We start from the raw sequence: 22639 nt of genomic DNA on the forward strand, positions 1-22639 counted from the left end.
GAGAAAGAATGAAATGGAGGGATGACTTATTTTCTATCAGACATGGCATCTTTCTCCTTGTATACATAGCATGTGAGACGATATGCACTCCTGGGGTGGTGAAGTGAATGAGCAGTGGCGTGGTTGCTTTCCAGATCATTGAACATAACTTTGTGGCCACCTAATGGACTGAGAGTATTATGGTATTGATTGAAATTAAATGATTTTAGGCTGTGGTCTATGTGGGGCTGTTACCTTCAGCCATGTTGTGTGAAGTGCCCACTCCAAAAAGTACCATTTATTTAGATTGAAATAAGAATTGTACTTTTTGAAATGAAGTTATGCACTTAAACATCTGTGGTAGCCTTGGGAAGAGGGTGTGTGACTGCCTGAACCCAGGTGCCCTTCCTTGAGTCCCTGAACTACCCAGCCAGTGCTGGATCAATTAAAGGGAAACTCTTAGGAGGGTTTATGGGATAAAACAGGGAATGAGAACCTCTGGGAATAGATTCATTTTAGTTTCTTTGGGGTGTCATATTACTTTGGTTAGAAAAGGGCTTGAGCAAATGGGACAAAAATATTCAGTGTGATCATGGTGCCCCTCTCTGACTTTTCATTATTGTTCTTCTCTGCAAAACTCAATTCCACTATTTAAAAATTTTCTTTTAATAGTATAGGAATGCACAAATTTATTAGGGGTTAAGCATGGTTAATCTTGAGGCTCTATTAGTCCATGTTACAACTTTCAATTCTTATTTATTGATTTCTTAAGTGTCTATATGTCTATTCATAGTTTTTTAGTTATATGTGAAGGATGGACAGGCAAGAAGTTGAAGCCATCCTGATAATGGGCTGAGAATTGCCAAGTACTAAAAGATAAACCCTGGGTATAGATAGGGGTGTGATGAAGTCTGCTTTGGCAGGGGGTGGGGGATGGGGGGTGGTGCGGGTGTTTGACAATATCACTATCTCCAGCCACACTGTGTGCAGTGCTGTATTTGGAAAGGTGCTGTCCATATATATTACACTGTGAACTGCAGCTTTCTGAGTAATGCTTAACAAGGGCAACCCTTGGCATAGCCTTGGGGATGGAATGGAGCTGCAGGCACAGAACTGCCCTCCCTTGATCCCTGGTACTCACCCTTCAGTGCTGGCTACCTCAGGGAATTTTCTGAAGCATCTGCTTAAAGACAGGCTTGAGATTCAGGTTTAAGGTGTTTATTATATTTGCATTTTGACATATTATAGTTTGGGTTATTTTGTTGCTCATTGCATTATAGTTTTCCTTCTGGTGGTTTTGTAAGGTTGTTTATGCTTTAGTATTTTGTTTTATGTTTTATATTTATAAGAATTTGCTTAATGTGGGGATTGGTATGTGTAATTAGTGGAGGTTCTTTGGGTTCTGTGTGGGTTCACTGTGTTTATTAGTAGTATGTGTGATTTTGAGGGCTGTGGTATTTCTTATACTTTTGATAATTGGTTTGCTTAATTTGCTGTTGTCTTTCATTTTGTAGTTTTATTTCAGTAGTATTTGTTTTTCTTTTCTAGTTTTTGCAGTTTCTTTAACTCTTGTTCAAGAATTTTTTTTCTTTATTTATTGATAATATCAGTTTTCTAACTTTTTATTTTGAAATACCTTCAAACTTGCAGAACAGTAACAAAATAATACAAACCCTGTCAGAGAACTCCAATGTAGCTATCCTCCCAGTATCCAATCCACCAATTATAACATTTTGCCACATTTTCCATTCCTTCCTTCCTTCCTTCCTTCCTTCCTTCCTATCCATCCATCCATCCATGTTTCAATATATCTATTTATCCATCCATCAGTCTGTCTGTCTATCTATTTACCAATTCATTTCTGAACACTTGAGTGTAGGTTGTATACACAATGCTCCTTGAAACCTTAATACTTCCATATACATTTTCTAAGATCAAGGATTTTCACTTATGTAGTTATCAACTTCAAGAAATTTAACATTTATATAAAGCTTTCGGTCTACATTACATTTCTTTCATGTGTACCAATAATGTCCTTTTTTTAATGCGATTCTACTGAGATATATTCACACACCAGACAATCACCCACAGTGTACAATCAATGGCTCATGGAGCCATCATACAGTTGTGCATTCATCACCACAATCAATCCCCGAACATCTTCATTACTCCAAAAATTAAAAAAAAAAAATGAAAACAAAAAAAGAACACCCAAAACATCCCATACCCCTTATCCCCCATTATTTGATTATTTATTTATTTATTTATTGTCTTTAGTTTCTTACTCATCTGTCCATACACTGGATAAAGGGAGTGTGAGTCACAAGGTTTTCACAATCACACAATCACACCATAAAAGCTATATGGTTATACAATCATCTTCAAGAATCAAGGCTACTGGATTACAATTCAACAGTTTCAGGTATTTCCTTCTAGCTAAATAATGTCCTTTTGAGCCTTCTCTCCTCCCTGGTTAGATCCCATCCAGGATCACATATTGCATTTAATTGCTACTGTCTCTTGAGTTGCTGTTTATTATTATTTTTAATTGTGGAAACATGTATAGAACGTAAACTTTCCCAGCTAGACTACTCCCAAACACACTGTTCAGTGGGATTAATCACATTCACAATGTTGCTATACCCTCAAAAACTTCTACTACTACAACTTTCCTATCTCCCCAAACTGAAACCCTACACCCATTATGCATTATCTCCCCATTCTGCCTGACCCTGCTCCTGGAACTCTGTACTCTTAATGTCTGTCTTTATGAGTTTGCATGCTCTAAGATATTTTCTTTGTGATTGCCATGAGGCTTAAATTTAACATCCTAAATCTATAATAATCTCATTGCTTAGATATCAAATTAACTTCAATAGCACACATAAATTATGTTCCTAAATCCCTCCATCTCCCCTCCTTTATGTGGTTCTTGTTACAAAATGCATATTTATAATTATGAGTCCAAAGCTATTGATTTATCATTAAATTTTTTGCATTTACCTTTTAGATCTTGTAGGAAGTAAAAGTTGAAATTACAAACCAAAAATACAATACTACTGGCATTTAAATTTACCCATGTCCTTACTCTTACTGGAGGATACTCAAGGCCAAAGCTTAGGGGTTGCCCTGACTCTTTCTGCACATACACCTTGTTTTGAGCCTGCATTATGACCCTAGGAATTCCCTGGTTTACACAGATACAAATTTGCTCTCTTCCCTAGGAAACAGTTTTCTCACAGTCCCTGGCACTGCTCTGTAGTACTATAGCCAGCAACCCATTGCCCCAGGCTGCCGCAATGTGACTGCCCTCCCACAGTATTCTGTAGGAGAGCTCTGTAACATAGGACAAGTTTTGGGATTCTGATCCTGCCACGAGTGTCATGGTTCAGTCCCTCAGGTCACCACCAGAGACACTGGGCCAGGCACTCAAGCTCCCAGTATGTGCACAAGAGTTACTCTTCTCCCTCCTGAATGAGGGCCAGGTAGTCATACTGGGAGTGCAGACTGGCTCCACGCAGAACTGGTGAGGGGATGGAAGAGGCTGTAGCCAGGGCACCACCAGATCCTACTGCTTTTAAATTATTCTTTTCTTGATTTGGTGCTAACCCTGTTACTGAAATCCTTTGACTGTTTTCTGGAGCTTTGAGAAAGAAGTTTTAGCCAGTACATCCTGGTTGTTCAAAGCTTTTGTGGAAGAACAGAGCCCAGAATTTTCTCACTCCACCAGCTTGATTGGGGTGGGGGCAATATTATTATTTTTAATTTTGTGTTTTTTCCCCTTCTCATTTATTTGGCTTTTGTTTTTCTGTCTTATTGATCCACTATAATTTTGAACAAGAGTAATGAGAGCAGAACCCAGGGATTTCTCTGCCATCCAGTAAGTCAAGGTGGTACGCCATCCACTGAGGTCCATATAGATGACCATGGACCTCAATGGATGGATAGATGAGGCCATGGATAGATGAGGCTGGATCTTCCTTGGTCACCTGCTCTCAGCCCCCACAGATAGGGGCTGCTCCACTGTGCTGGTTTGAATATATTATGTCCATCAAAATGCCATTATCTTTGATGTAATCTTGTGGGGGCAGACATATTAGTGGGGATTAAGTTGGAATGTTTAAATTAGGTTGTTTCCATGGAAATGTGCCCCACCCAACTGTAGGTGATAACTCTGATTAGATAATTTCCATGGATGTGTGGCCCCGCCCATTCAGGGTGGGCCTTGATTAGTTTACTGGAGCACTATATAATCTCAGACAGAAGGAGTGAGCTTGCTACAGCCAACAGGGACTCTGAAGAATGCACAGAAGCTGAAAGAGTAGCTGCAGATGAGAGACAGTTTGGAGACTGCCGTTCAAAGCAGACTCTTTCTCTGGAGAAGCTAAGAGATGACAAACACCCCAAGAGCAACTAAGAGTGACATTTTTGAGGAACTGCAGCCTAGAGAGGAATGTCCTGGGAGAAAGCCATTTTGAAACCAGAACTTGGAGCAGACACCAGCCACGTGCCTTCCCAGCTAACAGAGGTTTTCCTGAGGACATTGGCCATCCTCCAGTGAAGGTACCTGAATTGGACACTTTATGGCCTTGAGACTGTGCGTCGGTTTGAGTGTATTGTGTCCCCCAAATGCCATTATCTTTGTGGTCTTGTGTGGGGCAGACATTTTTGGTGCTGGTTAGATTTGCTTGGAATGTGCCCCACTCAGCTGTGGGTAATGATCATTTCGATGAGATGTTCCCATGGAGGCGTGGCCCCACCCATTCGGGGTGGACCTTGATCAGTGGAGCTATATAAATGAGCTGACTCAGAGAGAGGAAACTAAGAGAGTGCAGCTGGGAGTGATGTTTTGAAGAGGAGCAAGCTTGCTAGAGAGGAACGTCCTGGGAGAAAGCTGTTTTGAGGCCGGAGCTTTGGAGCAGACGCCGGCTGCCTTCCTAGTTAGCAGAGGTTTTCTGGAAGTCATTGGCCATCCTCCGGTGAAGGTGCCCGATTGCTGATGTGTTGTCTTGGACGCTTTGTGGCCTTAAGACTGTAACTGCATAGTGAAATAAACCCCCGTTTTATAAAAGCCTATCCATCTCTGGTGTTTTGCATTCTCCAGCATTAGCAAACTAGAACAGATTTTGGTACCAGAGAAGTGGGGTGCTTTTGCTGCTGAGTTTGCAAATACCAAACATGTTGGAACGGCTTTTTAAATGGATAAGGGGGAGTTTCTGGAAGAGTTGTGAGGAGCTTGATAGAAAAGGCCAAAACTGCTTTAAAGAGACTGTTTGTGGAAATATGGACTCTAAAGATACTTCTGATGAGGACTTGAGCAGAAATGATGAATGTGTTGTTGCAAACTGGAAGAAAGGTGATCCTTGTTTTAAAGTGGCACAGAATTTGGCAAAATTGAGTCCTGGTGTGAGATGGAAGGAAGAATCTGGAAGCAACAACCTGGAATACTTAGCTGAGGAGATCACCAGACTATGTGTGGAGGACGTATCCTGGCTTCTCCTTGCAGCTTATAGTAAAATGCGAGCAGAGAGAGATAAACTTAGAACTGAACTCTTGGGTTCAAAGAAACCAGAAGTTGATGGCTTGGAAAATTACAGGCTTCCAGGGGGTGGAATCCCAGAAGCTACAGCCCAACATGAGGATGTAACCAAACGTGGAAGCCAGCCGCCATTTCAGTACAAGCCAAGATTGGAAAAGGAGTTAAGCAGAAAGGATTTGTGGAAAGTCCTATTGTCTGATGGCTTTGACCCCTGCATGCTTCATGCAAAGCCAACAGAATTTTTGCGAGATCTTTATAGACAGAGCCATTGCCAGTCTGGACTGGAGGAGACAGACAAGGAAAAAATTAAAGGAAAAATCTCTTCAAAGACAGAGCCATGGAGGTTGAGGTCTGGAGTCAGGAGGTCTCGGGCTGGGAGAGCGGAGCAGCCCACATGCATGGAAAGGGTGAGTTTGCCCTGGAGGTCGAGGGCGGGCTTTCCGCCTCGATGCTCTGGAAGAGTTTTGCCACCTCAGGTCCCAAAGAGGGTGGAGCACATTTCCAGGGAATTGAGGAGAGCCTGGCTGCCACCCCACTGTTCTGAAGGGGTTGAGCGTGTGCCCCGGAGATGGAAGGGAATCCGGGAGCTGCCCCGAGGTTTGAGGAGGGTGGAGCCGAGAAGGTGGTCTCCCCAATGTGTGGAAGTGTTGGAGCACTCACCCAAGCATTTGGAGAAGAATCAGCTGCCAAAAAGGCCCTTGGGAAGGGTTAGGCTCCCGCTTTCTCAAGCCCCAAGGATGCAACGTCGTTCTGTTAATGACTCTCAGACTTTGAAGTCTAATGGAGTTTGTCCTGCAGGTTTTAGGAACTGTTTTGGTCCTGTTAACCCTGTTTTCCTTACTCTTTCTCCTTATGGCAATGGAAATGTTTATCCTATGAATGTCTCTCCTTTGTATATTGGGAGCACATAATTTGTTCTAAGTTCACAGATCCACAGCTAAAGAAAAATTATGCCTTAGGAATGGCCATGCCTAAATTGATTTTGATGGGGTTTTGTATTTAACTTTTGTTACTGAATTTATTTAAGTTTTTGTGATATTGTGATGAAATGAATGTATTTTGTATTTGGAAAGATGATGTCATTTTGGAGTCCAGGGGGTGGAATGTGTCAGTTTGAGTGTATTGTGTCCCCCAAATGCCATTATCTTTGTGGTCTTGTGTGGGGCAGACATTTTTGGTGCTGGTTAGATTTGCTTGGAATGTGCCCCACTCAGCTGTGGGTAATGATCATTCTGATGAGATGTTCCCATGGAGGCGTGGCCCCACCCATTCGGGGTGGGCCTTGATCAGTGGAGCTATATAAATGAGCTGACTCAGAGAGAGGAAACTAAGAGAGTGCAGCTGGGAGTGATGTTTTGAAGAGGAGCAAGCTTGCTAGAGAGGAACATCCTGGGAGAAAGCTGTTTTGAGGCCGGAGCTTTGGAGCAGACGCCGGCTGCCTTCCCAGCTAACAGAGGTTTTCTGGACGCCATTGGCCATCCTCCGGTGAAGGTGCCCGATTGCTGATGTGTTGTCTTGGACGCTTTGTGGCCTTAAGACTGTAACTGCGTAGTGAAATAAACCCCCGTTTTATAAAAGCCTATCCATCTCTGGTGTTTTGCATTCTCCAGCATTAGCAAACTAGAACAGACTGTAACTGTGTAACCAAATAAACCCCCTTTTATAAAAGCCAATCTATTTTTGGTGTTTTGCATTCTGGCAGCATTAGCAAACTAGAATATCCACATATCTGCTATTACTGTATTTTCTAGAATTCTCATCTCTTCTTATTAACCACTTGAATCCCCTGTTATTGTTAATAACTTGATTGGATCCAGACCAGTACAACTGTGAAAGTAAGCACTGTGGAAACATATCCACTTATATTTTTAAGTAACTGCTTAGTTCATGAAAGTATGTTTCCTCATTCAAACATCACAAATATTCAGTGTATAAAATTAATAATATTTTGAATGGGAGGTTTTCTAAGGATTAAATGCAATAATTCACAAATGTGTATTAAGCACCTGGGCTGATGGGTAAGTGGACATTTAATAAAGGTTGATGATGAACACTATTAGTGTTACTTTAAAGGCAATTTTAATATAGAACAAATATAATCAAGGTGATTTGGGCATGGAATGATTATAATCATTTTCATATAAGCGAAATATGGATATTGGTAGAATTGAGGTGACTTATTTTAGTCTCACTCTAACAAAGTTGTTTGCATTTATTTTTTGTAATAATTTATTACCTCTGTTAACGATTACTATTAAATGAATTGTCACACCATAACTAGTACACCTAGGCAAATAAATGGACAAAAGCATGAATGCCATGCCTCTCCCTTAACCCATGTTCACTCCCTGATGCTTCAGTATTCAAGAAAATGTTCTACTTTTGAACATATACTACCAGATAATAAGGCAAGCCAAAGGGTTTTGCATATATGCTTATATGTGTGTGTTTAAACTGTTTAAAGTGCTAAATCCCAGAATTTCTAACATCTAAATCAGGGGTCAGCAAATGGCAGCCTACATAGCCTATTCTGGACAAGCCATGAGTTAAAACCAATTTTTACATTTGTAAAGGGTTGTGCAAAAAAGAAAGAAATGTCACAGGGAACATTTGTGGTGCATAAAGCCTAAATTCCTCTTTGTCTGTCTATTTAGCAAGAAAGTTTATGAGCTCCTGGGCTAAATTGTTTGCTAATATCCCACAGGGAATAATTTTATACACACACACGCACACACATACACATACATTTCTCATATAAGTACTGAAACAAGGTGGTGATTTATAGGGAGAATTTAACAGTCTCTCACTTCAAATCTTACATCACTGGTGTCTACCTGGGTATATATAATTCAACAGTTTGCCATGTGCCCAGAAACATATACAGACCCATGTTCAATTATAATTTACAGCAGTGTGGCAGTCTGATTCTTTTATATACATATTTTAGAACATACTCTGCTTATTTCTGTGCAACTTATTTACTACTGGCAATACTTGGTAGATATCCATGCCAAGATAGATATATCTTGAATTACATATATTTCAAGTTTTGAAGCCACATGGTATGCTTGGAGGGAAACTAAATGTTGCCAATGAAATTTTCTCTTGATTTTCCCATTCAATATTCATTTTTATAGAACACATTTTCAACTACTACTTCTGTTCCACTGAATACATCATCACTATTTTAGCCTATATTACCCTGTATAATTTGCTCATATATTTGTTGTGTGCTATTGTCAGTGCTTTTTCTTAGTCTTTTTTTTTTTTGAGGATAGTCTTGGTGGATCTCACTAAGTAGCATTGCATGTATTCTGAACTCAAGGTTGTCAGAGTAGCAAAATTCAGTTTACAAAAACTAGAGAGAATAATTTCATTGTCCCTTGAAAGAAGTAGGTACTGGCAGCAACCTAGACCCCAGAATGACTTGAGTATTCTAGGCATTAAAGATGGGCAATGGTGTTTCAAATAAGTTGGATTTTAAATTTGGGTCTGGGTGGAGGTCAGGCATGACTCAATGGAGAAACCAAGGCCATCATTCATGAGAAAAGATAATGTGTTACTGTCAGGTCCCAGAGAGAGAGAGAGATGTAATGAGGGGTTGACAGGAAGCATGATCAGCTTATCTGGCTCAACCAGTGGGTAGGGAGCATACAGACAAAGCAAGAAGGATCCATGGGCTTGGGTCTTTATTGTCATCCAGTGGTGGAGGTTAGTAGATTTCACGAGGTCAAGGATTGGTTAGTTTAAAGTAAACACATGCGAAAGAAGAAAGGGTTTGTCAATGTTATCAATCTTCTTTAAGAACCAACTTTTGATTTTATTGATTCTCTCTATTGTTTTTTTTAATTCTCCTTTTTTTTAAATTTCTGCTCTAATTTTTGTTATTCCTTTCCTTCTTCTTGCCTTGAGATTAGTTTGCTGTTCTTTCTCCAGTTTCTACAGTTGTTCAGTTTAGTCATTGGGTTTAGCTCTTTCTTCCCTTTTAATGTAGGCGTTTAGGGCTATACATTTCCCTCTCATCACTGCCTTTGCTGCATTCCATAGGTTTTGATACATTGTGATCTCATTTTCATTCATCTGAAGATATTTACTTATTTCTCTGGCAATTTCTTCTTTGACCGACTGATTGTTTAAGTGTATGTTATTTAACCTCCATGTATTTGTGTTTTTTCCAGTTCTCCATTTTTATTGATTTCAAGCTTCTTTCCATTATGGTCAGAGAAAATGCTCTGTATAATTTCAATCTTTTTAAATTTATTAAGACCTGTTTTGTACCCCAGCATATAGTCTATCCTGGAGAATGTTCCATGAGCTCTTGGAAATAATATATATCCTGCTGTTTTAGGGTGCAAAGTTCTGTATGTGTCTGCTAGGTCTAGTTCATATTATTAGGTTCTCTGCTTTTTATTTATCCTCTGCTTAGATGTTCTATCTGTTGGAAAGAGTGGTGTATTAAAATCTACCACTATTATAGTAGAGTTTTCTATTACTCCCTTAAATTTTGCCAGTGTTTGCCTCATGTACTTTGGGGTTCCTTGATTAGGAGTATAGATATTTATAATTATTATTTCTTCTTTGTGAATTTCCCCTTTTGTTAATATATAGTGTCTTTCTTTAATTTTTCTAACATATTTGCATTTAAAGTCTATTTTGTCTGATATTAGGATAGCTAGCCCAACTTTTTTTTTTTTTTTGGTTAATAATTGGGTGGAATATCTTTTTCCATCCTTTCACTTTCAATGTATTTCTATCTTTGGGCCTAAAATGAGTGTCTTGTAAATGGCATATAGATGGACAATATTTATTTATTTATTTGTTTGTTTGTTTGTTTGTTTGTTTATTATTTTCATTTTCTATGCTGGTCACTGGAAAAGGTACTGTGCTTTGTTTTTAAATTAAATTCAGTTTTATTGAGATATAGTCACATACCATACAATCATCCATGGTGTACAATCAACTGTTCACAGTACCATCATATAGTTATGCATTCATCACCCCAATCTATTTTTCGAACATTTTCCTTACACCAGAAAGAATCAGAATAAGAATAAAAAAGAAAAAGAAAAAGAACACCCAAATCATCCCCCCATCCCACCCTATTTTTCATTTAGTTTTTATCCCCATTTTTCTATACATCTATCCATACACTGGATAAAGGGAGTGTGATCCACAGGTTTTCACAATCACACTGTCACCCCTTGTAAGCTACATTGTTATATAATCATCTTCAAGAGTCAAGTCTCCTGGGTTGGAGTTTGATAGTTTCAGGTATTTACTTCTAGCTATTCCAATACATTAAAACCTAAATAGGGTTATCTATATAGTGCATAAGAATGTCCACCAGAGTGACCTCTTGACTCCATTTGAAATCTCTCAGTCACTGAAGCTTTATTTAGTTTCATTTTGCATCCCCCTTTTGGTCAAGAAAGTGTTCTCAATCCCATGATGCCAGGTTCAGACTCATCCCCAGGAGTCATATCCTACATGGCAAGGGAGATTTTGACCCCTGGGAGTCAGGTCCCACGTAGGGGGGAGGGCAGTGAGTTCACCTGCCAAGGTGGCTTAGTTTAGAGAGAGAAGGCCACATCTGAGCAACAAAGAGGCACTAAGGGGGAGGCATTTAGGCACAATTATAAGCAGGATTAGCCTCTTCTTTGCAGTAATGAGCTTCATAAAGGCAGGCCCCAAGATAGAGGGCCTGGCATACCAAGCCGTCAGTCCTCTGTGTTTGTGAGAACATCAGCAACAATCCAGGTGAGGAAGGCCAACACTTCTGCATTTTCCCCAGCTCCTCAGGAGGGCCCTGCATATATATTTTTATTCTCTGCCCAAATTACTTTGGGATGTGTCTCTATTTCACACTAACCTATGCAAACCTACCAGGTCTCACTTCCTATTAAAAGTTCCATGTAATTGTGGTGTTTGAACAAACTGACTGTAGAAGTTATATTTTTTAGAAAATATAGATCATACAACAAATAAAAATTTGTTCCCCTGGTCTCACATGGAAGTTGAAGTTTTAACACACAGTCAGTTTCAACCTTTACCCTTTGGCCTGATTTTCCCTAGTCTTAACCAGATCTGCTTCATTCATATCTCTAATTGAAGTCTAGGCTCTTTTTCAGCTTTTTTTTTTTTTAACAGTTGCTGTATGCGTTAATACTGACATTCATATCTGCAGAGCTCTAGCTCTGAGTTTCAGGTGTCACACAGATACCCAATGTTCCAGAGATCAATCAGGTTATACACAAAGGGATCAGCATCTCAGAGTTTGGAGATAGCCATCATAATTCAGGAATAGATTTGACTGCTGTAAGAGCTTACAATCTAGGGACCATTACAATAATCGTTTCCCCTTTAGGCTGTGCTCTAAGATTCAATTCAGAGTTTATACACTATAGTTAGTCCATATTGGTGAGGCATTATAGTGTTTGGCTTTGTTTCTGGTGTATTTCACTCAAAATGCTGTCTACAGTATCCATTCACCTCACTGATGTCTCACAGCTTCACTACTTCTCATAAGTGCTCAATATTCCATTGTATGTATACACCACAGTTCACCATTCTGTTCCTCAGTCGATGTACCCTTAGGCCACCTCCACCCATTGCAAATTATGACTACTGCCTCCACAAACACTAGTGTGCAAATGTCCACTCATGTCTCTGTTCTTGGGTTTTACAAGTACATACCCCATCATGAGGTTGCAGGACCTTATGGCCCCCACATACTTAGCTTCTTGTGGAACCACCACATTGACCTCCAGAAAGGCTACACCATTCTACCTTGTAACCGACAGTAAATACATACATTCCTCTCTCCATGTTTTCTCCAGCACTTTTACCCTTATTTATATTTTTTCCTACAATTTTGTATAGATATATTCACATGCCATACAATTACCACAGTGTACATTCAGTTGATCATGGTATCATCATATAGTTGTACATTTATCATCACAGTCAGCACTTTAACATATTGATTACTATGAAAAAGTTGTTTAAAAAATAATAAAAAAGAAAATAAAAAGAAAAATAAAATGTCATACAATACAATATAATAGTAAGGACATAAAACAACACTACTACCAAGAATCCCATATCCCTCCCTTATATCCCCCTCTCATACGCAATTAGCTTTGGTATATCGCCTTTGTTGCATTTAATGGAAGCATATTATGTTACTGTTTACCATAGACTCCAGTTTGCTTTGATTATGTTTTTTCCCAAATACCATCCTTTTTTCAACACTCTGCATGGTTGACATTCATTTGTTCTCCCACATGTAAAAACATTTTTGTAATTGTACTTTTAGTAACAGTCATTGGCCACTCCAGTTTTTGCCAAATTATACAGTCCCAATCTTTATCATCTGTCTTTACCATCTGTCATACATTTCTCTATCCCACTTCTTTCAGCTTTACTCACAGACATCTTTGTTCCATGTACTTACAATATTATGCTACCATTATACAGAATTATGCTATTTGTGGATCGCTACAATCAATCCTGCTGAACATTCTGTAGTGCTTCAGCAATAAATACCTGATCTCTACCCTCTTTGAATCTCCTGGTAGCCTGTGTTATCATCTTTTAACTCTCAAAGTTTGCTCATTGGTGTTAGTTCATATTGTGAGACCATACAGTATTTTTCCTTTTGTTTCTGGCTAACTTCACTCAACATAATGTCCTCACGATTCATCCACATTATACATTCTGTGATTGCATAATATTCCATCATGTGTATATACCACAGTTCACTTATCCACTCATCCATTGATGGACATTTGGGCTGTTTCCATCTCTTGGCAATCATGAACAATGCTGCAATAAACATCGGTTTACAAATGTCAGTTTGTGTCTTAACTTTCAGTTCCTCTGAGTATATACCTAGCAATGGAATAGCTGGGTCATATGGCAAATCTATACTTAGCTTCCTGAGGAACCTCCGCACTGTCTTCCTGAGTGGTTGCACCATTCTACATTCCCACCAACAATGAATAAGTGAGCCTCTCTCTCCACATCCTCTCCAGCACTTGTAATTTTCTGTTTTTTGGATAACGACCATTCTGGTAGGTGTGAGATGATATCTCATTGTGGTTTTGATTTGCATTTCTGTAATAGCCAGTGAAGTCGAGCATTTATTCATGTTTTTGAGCCATTTGTTTTTCCTCTTCAGAAAAGTGTCTGTCCATGTCTTTTGCCCATTTTTAAATTAGGTTGTTTGTCTTTCTGTTGTTGAATTGTAGGATCACTTTATTTACTTGGGATAAAAAACCCTTATCTGATATGTGGTTTCCAAATATTGTCTCCCATTGTGTCAGCTGCCTTTTTACTTTTCTAACAAAGTCCTTTGATGTACAAAAGTGTTTGATTTTGAGGAGATCCCATTTGTCTATTTGTTCTTTGGTTGCTCATGCTTTGGGTGTAAGGTCTAGGAAACCACCTCCTATCACAAGATCTTTAAGAAATTGCCCTACATTTTCTTCTAAGAGTCTTATGCTCTTAAAGCTAATATTAGGTCTTTGATCCATTTCAAGGTAATTTTTGTATAAGGTGTGAGATAGGGGTCCTTTTTCATTCTTTTGAAAATGGATATCCAGCTCTCCAAACACCATTTATTGTAGAAGCTGCTCTGTCCCTGTTGATTTGGCTTGACTGCCTTATCAAAGATCAATTGTCTGTAGATGCGAGAGTCTATTTCTGAACACTCAATTCAATTCCATTGGTCAGTATCTCTGTCCTTATGCCAGTACCATGCTGTTTTGAGCACTGTGGCTTTGTAATATGTCAAAGTCAGGTAGGGGGAGACCTCCCGTGTCTAGTTCATTTATCTTACAATTCAACGTCTCTGTTTCATTGTTTATCCTCTGTCTAGATGTTCTATCCATTGATGAGAGAGGTGTATTGAAGTCTCCAACTATTATTGTGGCGTTATCTACTTCTCCTTTCAGTGTTCTCAGTGTTTGCCTCATGAATTTTGGGGCACTCTGGCTTGGTGTATAAATATTTATGATTGTTATGTTTTCTTGATGAATTGACCCTTTTATTAATATATATTGTCCTTCCTTGTCTCTTTTAATTGTTTTACTTTTGAAGTCTACTTTGTCTGATATTAATATTGCTACTCCTGCTTTTATCTGGTTGCTATTTGCATGAAATATCTATTTCAAACCTTTCACTTTCAGCCTATTTTTGTCCTTGTGTCTAAGGTGAGTTTCTTGTAGACAGCATATTGATGGGTCCTGTTTTTCAATCCATTCTGCCAGTTTTTGTCTTTTTATTGGGGAGTTTAATCCATTAACATTTAATGTTATTACTGTAAGAGCAGTACTTTCTTCTATCATTTTGTCTTTTGGATTTTATGTCATGTCTTATTTTTTCCTCTCTTTTACCCTTTCTGATAATCTTCATTTCTACACTCTTCTCCAAACCTCTTTCTCCTGTCTTTTTCTACAGCCTGTAGCATTCCCTTTAGTATTTCTTGTAGCACCAATCTCTTATTCATGAACTCTCTCAGTGTCTGTTTGTCTGGAAATATTCTAATCTCTCCCACATTTTTGAAGGACAGTTTTTCCAGATATAGAATTCTTGGTTGGCAGTTCTTTCCTTTCAGCATCTTAAATATATCATACCACTGTCTTCTCGCCTCCATGGTTTCTGTGGAGAAGTCTCTGCATAGTCTTATTGAGCTTCCCTTGTATGTGATGGATTTCTTTTCTCTTGCTACTTTCAGAATCCTTTGTCTTTGACATTGGATTATCTGATAAGTAAGTGTCTGAAGCAGGTCTATTGGGGTCTATTCTGTTTGGAGTTTGCTGTACTTCTTGAATCTGTACTTTTCTGTCTTTCATAAGAGTTGGGAATTTTTCAGTGATTATTTCTTCTATTATTCTATCTGCCCTTTTTTTTCCTCTCTTCTCCCTCTGGGACACCCATAACATGTATATTGGTGTGCTTCATGTTGTCACTCAGCTTCCTAAGACCCTGCTCATATTTTTTCATTCTTTTCACTATATGTTCTTTTGTGTGTATGAAATCAAATGTCTGGTCTTCCATTTCACTGATCATTTCTTCTACCTGTTCAAACCTACTGTTGTATACCTTGATTGTCTTTTTCATCTCCTCCATTATGCCCTTCATTCCCATAAGTTCTGCCATTTGTTTTTTCAAGTTTATGACTTCTTCTTTATGGTCATCCAGTGTCTTCCTTATATCCTTCATCTCTTTTGCTATATCTTCCCTTAGTTCATTGACTTGATTTTTGAATTCATTTAGGAGAGTTGTTTGAACATCTTTAATTAGTTCTTCCTTCAGTTCATTGAATTGATTTAGCATTAGTTGCCTCAACTCCTGCATCTGGGTTGAACTATTAGTTTGTTCCTTTGGCTGGTCCATATTTTCATGTTTCCTAGTATGACTCATTATCTTGAGCTATCTAGGCATCTGACTTTCTTGATCAGTTTATTCTGGAGCTTGTTTTCACTGTTTTACCTAGGGTTTTCTTGTTGGTTGGCTTTGTTCTCTAACCTTTGGTGTTTAGTTCATCTTATTGTAGGCCTCTAACTTAGATTTTTTTAGGTGATTGGAGTTTTTCACCTCTTGTTTTTCTGTTTCTTGCCTTGCCTCTGTTTGGCCTTTTTATGTGAGGGTCTCCTCAGATATGGTCATCCCCAGTCAGGTTTTCTCAGTCTAGAGAAACCCAGGTCTCAGGAGGAGGGTATGGAGTTTCCTAGAGAATGAGAAACTCCTGTGAAGCCTTTAGACTCTGTGCATTTCCTATCCTGTCCAGCAGGTGGCACTTGCCAACCTGCAGCTCCCCCACCACTGTGAGGAGTTATGGAGCCTTTAGTTCTTCTGGTGACCCTGACCCTGTCAGGGGCATGGATGACTGAAGCTGGTTTCTGAATTCCAGCCCCTGGGGTCTAAGTTCCCCAGAGGAGGGCTGCCACTGGAGCTGGGCCATGCCCCTCTTTTCTTGGGTAGTTACAGTCTTTAGCGAATTTTCTCTGTGACTAGACTTATTGCTTTGTCTCTCAGAGCTATCTTAGTTCTGCTCTTGCCTGGGCCCAAATTGGAAGTTTGAGGCTTTCTGTAATGGGCTTCTTAGAATAATTGTTTTAGAAAAAGTGAAAAAGATAAAAAAAAAATAAAGAAAAAAGAAAAAGAAGGGCCCAATATAGACTATTTACAGTCCTCGCAGTTCTGGTGGGCTATTGAGATGCAAAAAGACAAGAAGTTATGGGCAATTAAGGACCAATCAAGAAACCAGAAAAACCCACTTTTCAGAGAAGGGCTCTGGCCCCCTGGGTTTGCATATGTGTCTGATTCTGTTTGAGCCTGACCTTTCTCCATATTATGTTTACCCCAACTCCAAAAGCCTCTGTTTTTTTTTTTGCTGTTTTTACTAGTCTTATCTCCTCTCCACCAGGCTGACTGCTCCCAGATTTTCTGGTGTCTGATCTCAGTCTATCTATGTTTGGAGTTTTTGATCAACAGTCTGAGTTTGTTAATCAGTGCTGCAACTGTAGTTCTCCCTCTTGGTTCCCAACACCAATGTCCCCTCCTCCCTTGGGATTTTGCCTGGCAGGGAGGGGTGTAGGCCCCCTGACTGTGAGAACTTACAGATTTTGCTGATCTCAGCAGCTCCATGCATTCATGAGTGTTGTATGAAGTATGTCCAAACTCAAATTCCACTGTGGTGTCCAGTCCATGCAGTTCCTGGTTATCTACCAACTGCCCCAGAGGAGAAATTAAAACACACAAGTCACCACTCTGCCATCTTGCCCCACCCCACTGTGTTTTTATTGAACCATATTTTTAAATCCATTCTGCCAGTTTGTGTTTTTTGATTGGGGAGTTTAATCCATTAACATTCAAAGTTATAACTGTAAAGGCAGTTCTTAATTCAACCATCTAATCATTTGGTTTTTATTTGTCAAATCTATTTTTTTCTCTCTTTTACCCTTTTAGTTACCCTTACTAATACTCTTCAATTCTGTACCCTTCTCCAGACCTCTCCTTTCTGTCTTTCAGTAGGCAGAACTCCCTTTAGTAGTTGTCATAGGGCTGGTCTATTGTTCAAAAATTCCCTCAGTGTCTGTTTATCTGGAAATATTTTAAATTCACCTTCATTTTTTGAAGGACAGTTTTCCTGGATAGAGAATTCTTGGCTGGCAATTTTTCTTTCATTATCTTAAATATATTTTACCACTGCTTTCTCATGTCCATGGTGTCTGACTGGTTGGGGCTGAAACTGTGGGGTTCCTGTGCTCTCAATTCACTGGCCAAAATCTGGCTTAGTGTGGGACTCTGTCCCTCACTGTAATATTGGCAGAGGAATCCCCCAGCCACTGCAGTTGGAAGCCACCCCCCAAGCAAGTATCAGGCCTCCCACTGCTTTTCCCATCATGGGTGTTATAGTCTTAGTCCATGGTTTCTCAGACTCTTCTTTCCTCACTGACCTGTGCTTTGAAATATCCTCCCCTGTCCCCTGGGTTCCAGACAATTGATTTGGGCAGTTTCTGACTGGCTACTTGCTGCTTTGGGGAAAGTTTCTTCATTTTGGGAGCTCCTCCTTTTTACCCTTGTATATTCCATCCTCACCAGCAGCATAAGTCCTGCCGTGGGTCCCTGTGGACTTGGGTCTCTGTCTAGATATGGGTGGGGATCTATCTCACTGATGTGAGAGATTTTATAGTCTGTGTTCTCAGTGGGAGGTGGGAGGGATCCCAGCTGCTGCCTCTGGGCACTTTCTGAACTATGTGGGACAGAGTGAGGGGGAGGGGAGATGACCAGATGGTGTGGGACAAAAGTTTCCCACATGAGATTTTTCTTTGATTCAGAGTTTGTGGGATCATTCTCCAATATTTACCTTCCTACAGATTTCTGAACAAGAGAGAGTTGCCCTTTTTTCCACTAGATCTCTGGGGAGAGGTTTTCAGTAGCTCTTTACATCACCATGTTCATGATGTCACTCCAGTCTATGTCTTTTGGTTGGGGAGTTCAATCCATTAAGTTTTAGTTTTATTACTGTCAAGGTAGTACTGCCTTCAACCATTTTGTCCTTTGCAATTTATATGTCATAACTAATTTTTTTCTCTCTTTTTACCTTTTTAGATACTCTTAATGATAATCTTCATTTCTACAGTCTCTTCAAAACCCCTCTCTTCCTGTGTTTTCCTATCAGCCTATAGCATTCCCTTTAGTATCTCTTGTTCAGCAGATCTATTATTCACAAACTCAGGGTTTTTTATCTGTGAATGTTTTAAACTCTCCCTCATTTTTGATGGACAGTTTTTCCAGATATAGTATTCTTGGTTGGCAGTTTTTCTCTTTCAGTATCTTAAATATATCTTACAACTTCCTTCTTGCCCCCATGATTTCTGCTGAGAAATCTGCTATTAGTCTTATCGAGCTCCCTTGTATGTGATGGATTGCTATTCTCTTGCTGCTTCCAGAAATCTCTCTTTGTCTCTGGCATTTTACAATCTGATTAGTAAGTGTCTTGAGTAGGGTCTATTAAGATTTATTCTGTTTGGGGTACATTGCATTTCTTGGACCTGTAATTTGATGTCTTTCATAAGAGTTGGGGAATTTTCAGTGATTAGTTCCTCAATTATTATTTCTGCCCCTTTTCCTGTCACTCTCTTCCTGGGACACCCATGACACATGCATTCATATGCTTCATGTTGTCATTCAGTTTCCTGAGACCCTGCTCAAAATTTTCCATTATTTTCCCTATCTGTTCTGTTGTATGTAAGATTTCAGATGTCTTATCCCCTAGTTTGTGGATCCTTTCTTCTTTCTTCTTCATATCTGCTCTTATATGTCTCCATTATATTTTTTATCACTTCTATGGTGCCTTTCATTCCCATAAGTTTGTTATTCACAAGTTCTCTTTATGCTCATCCTGAGTCTTCTTTATATCCTTCACCTCCTTTGCCACATTTTCCTTCAATTCACTGAATCAATTTATATTTGTTTTAAGATCCTTAATTAGTTGTTTCACCTCCTGTATCTCATCTGAAGTTTTAGTTTGTTCCTTTGACTGGGTCACATATTTGTGCTTTTTAGTATGACTTGTGATTTTTTGCTGGCACCTCGGCATCAGATTTTATTGAACAGCTTATTCTGAGGTCATTTTCTCAGTTGCCTGGGGTTTTCTTGTGGATTGGCTTTGTGTTCTAACTTTTCTTTGACACTTGGTTAACTTATTCTAGACCTGTAGAGTAGCTCATGTTTAACTGATCAGAATTTTTTCAGTTCTTATTTCTCTGATTCTTTCCCTGCATATATGGAACGATTTTTGAGATTGCCCTATTTGTGCAATTTTTTCAGCCTCAGGAAAGCCTATCTCTTCCCTCTTCCTCTGCAGGGAATGTTGATCTGCTCTTTTTTTTTAATTGCTGCTATATGATTTTAGCACTGTTTTTGTTATTTCTAACAACTTTTACCTGGAGGGCTGATTCTTGGAGGAGTGTCCCTCTGGAAAGGACCTACTTGTCTCAGTGTTTCCCAGAGAAGACAGGTTCAGGACTCAAGAAGGGGGTGTAAATCAGTATCACAGTTCTCTGTGGATAAGAGCAAGCAGGGTGCTAGTCCTTCTTGTGAAGCCTCCTGATTCTGTGCTTTTCCTGTCTTGCCTAGTAGATGGTACTCTTCAGCCTTTATTTGATGTATATTTGAAACTATTTTCCCAATGCTTTAGGTTGTCTTTTCACTGTCTTGATAATTTCCTTCAATGCATAAAAGTTGTAATTTTTATGAAGTCAAATTTATCTATTGTTTCTTTTGTTGTTCATGTTCTTTTTGTCATATCTAAGAATCCTTTGCTGAATACCAGGTCATGAAGATCTGACACTATGTTATCTTCTAAAAATTTTATAGTTTCACCTCTTATATTTAGGTCCTTGATTCATTTTGAGTGGATTTTTATATATGGTTTATGGTAATGGTCTAAATTAATTCTTCTGCAAGTAAATATCCAGTTTTCCCAGCACCATTTTTTAAAAAGGTGGTTCTTTGCACACTGCATGTACTTAGCACCTTTGTCAAAAGTCAATTGGCCATACAAGTTGGGAAAAGCAGAATGGTGAGAAACCTCACAGGAAAGACTGTCAACCTCTAAGACACACCCACAGGAGACTTGAAACTGAATATAACACTATTCTGAGATCTGAACCCATTCTGGTCTGGGAAAATCTGATTGGGGTAACCAAGGAAACCAGATGCCTAGACAAGAGAAAACTACAATCTACACTAGGGAAAATGAAGACATGGCCCAGTCAAAGGAAAAAACTTACACCTCAGTCAAGATACAGTTGAGATATTATTTCACTTTAATGAAACAATCTATTAAAGATTTTCAAAGAAATATGATAAATCAAATCAAAACCCAAATCAAAGAGTTCAGGGAAGATATGGCAAAAGAGATTAAGGCTATAAAGAAAACACTGGGTGAACATAAGGTAGAAATTGAAAGTTTGAAAAAACAACAGGCAGAATCTATGGAAATGAAAAGCACAACATAAGACATGAAAAACACAATGGAGACATCAACAGCAGATCTCAAGAGGCAGAAGAAGACACTCAGGAACTGGAGAACAAGACAACTGAAATCCTACACACAAAAGAAGAGATAGGGAAAACAATGGAAAAATATGAGCAAAGTCTCAGGGAATTGAATGACAAAGTGAAGCACATGAATGTATGTGTCATGGGTGTCCCAGAAGGAGAAGAGAAGGAAAAAGGGGCAGAAGCAATAATAGAGGAAATAATCAATGAAAATTTCCCATCTTTTATGAAAGACATAAAATTACAGATCCAGGAAGAGCAGCATACCCCAAACAGAATAGATCTGACACTATGTTATCGTCTAAGAATTTTATAGTTTCACCTCTTATATTTTGGTCCTTGATTCATTCTGAGTGGATTTTTGTATATGGTGTATGGTAATGGTCTAAATTAATTCTTCTGCAAGTAAATACCCAGTTTCCCCAGCACCATTTTTTGAAGAGGTGGTTCTTCTTCAAAAAACCCAGACAAGGTTTCTTTGGGTGCTCTGACCCAGACAAGGGCAGAGATAGCACAGGCACAGAGAGACCATTGAAATGCTAATGACCTCTCCCTAGGGAGGTCTATCTTCTCTAAGAGGAAAGGGGTGGTGCCCAGCTCTACCACCTGCCTTCCATTCAGAACCAGACCCCAGAGCCTGGGGGAAAACAGCCAAGGGCCACACCTCCTTACACCAGTCTGGAATTACAGGCTGACAGGTGCCACCTGCTGGGCAGAAAATCACAGTGGCCTCAGGCATCACAGGGTGGACCAGTTTTCTAAGACACACCCTCAGGGAAACCAGATACTGAAAATTTCTTCCTTCTGGGACCTGAGTCCATTGTGGTCTGGAAAACCTGATTGGGGTAACCAAGGAAACCATGGCTAGACAACATAAAACTACAACCTACCTTAAGAAAAATGAAGTCATGGCCCAGTCAAAGGAACAAACTTACACTTCAACTGAGATACAGGAATTGAAACAACTAACAATAAGTCAATTCAGAAAGTTTAGGGAAGATATGGCAAAAGAGCTGAAAAATATAATGAAAACACTGGGCATACATAAGGTAGAAATTGAAAGTTTGAAAACCCAAATGGGAGAGTATATGGAAATGAAAGGCACAACACAAGAGATGAAAGACACAATGGAAACATACAACAGCAGATCTCAAGAGGCTGAAGAAAACACTCAGGAAATGGAGAACAAAACACCTGAAAGCCTACATGCAAAGGAGCAGATGGAGAAAAGAATGAAAAAATATGAGCAACGTCTCTGGGAACTTAAGGATGAAACAAAGTACAATAATGTACGTATCATTGGTGTCCCAGAAGGAGAAGAGAAGGGAAAAGGGGCAGAAGCAATAAGAGAGGAAATAATTAATGAAAATTTCCCCTCTTATGAAAGACATAAAATTACGGATCCAAGAAGTACAGTGAACCCCAAACGGAATAGATCCGAATAGGCCTACGCCAAGACACTTAATAATCAGATTATCAAATGTCAAAGATAAAGAGAATCCTGAAAGCAGCAAGAGAAAAGTGATCCATCACATACAAAAGAAG

Source organism: Choloepus didactylus, chromosome X (assembly GCF_015220235.1).
Source record: "Choloepus didactylus isolate mChoDid1 chromosome X, mChoDid1.pri, whole genome shotgun sequence".
NCBI lineage: Eukaryota > Metazoa > Chordata > Mammalia > Pilosa > Megalonychidae > Choloepus > Choloepus didactylus.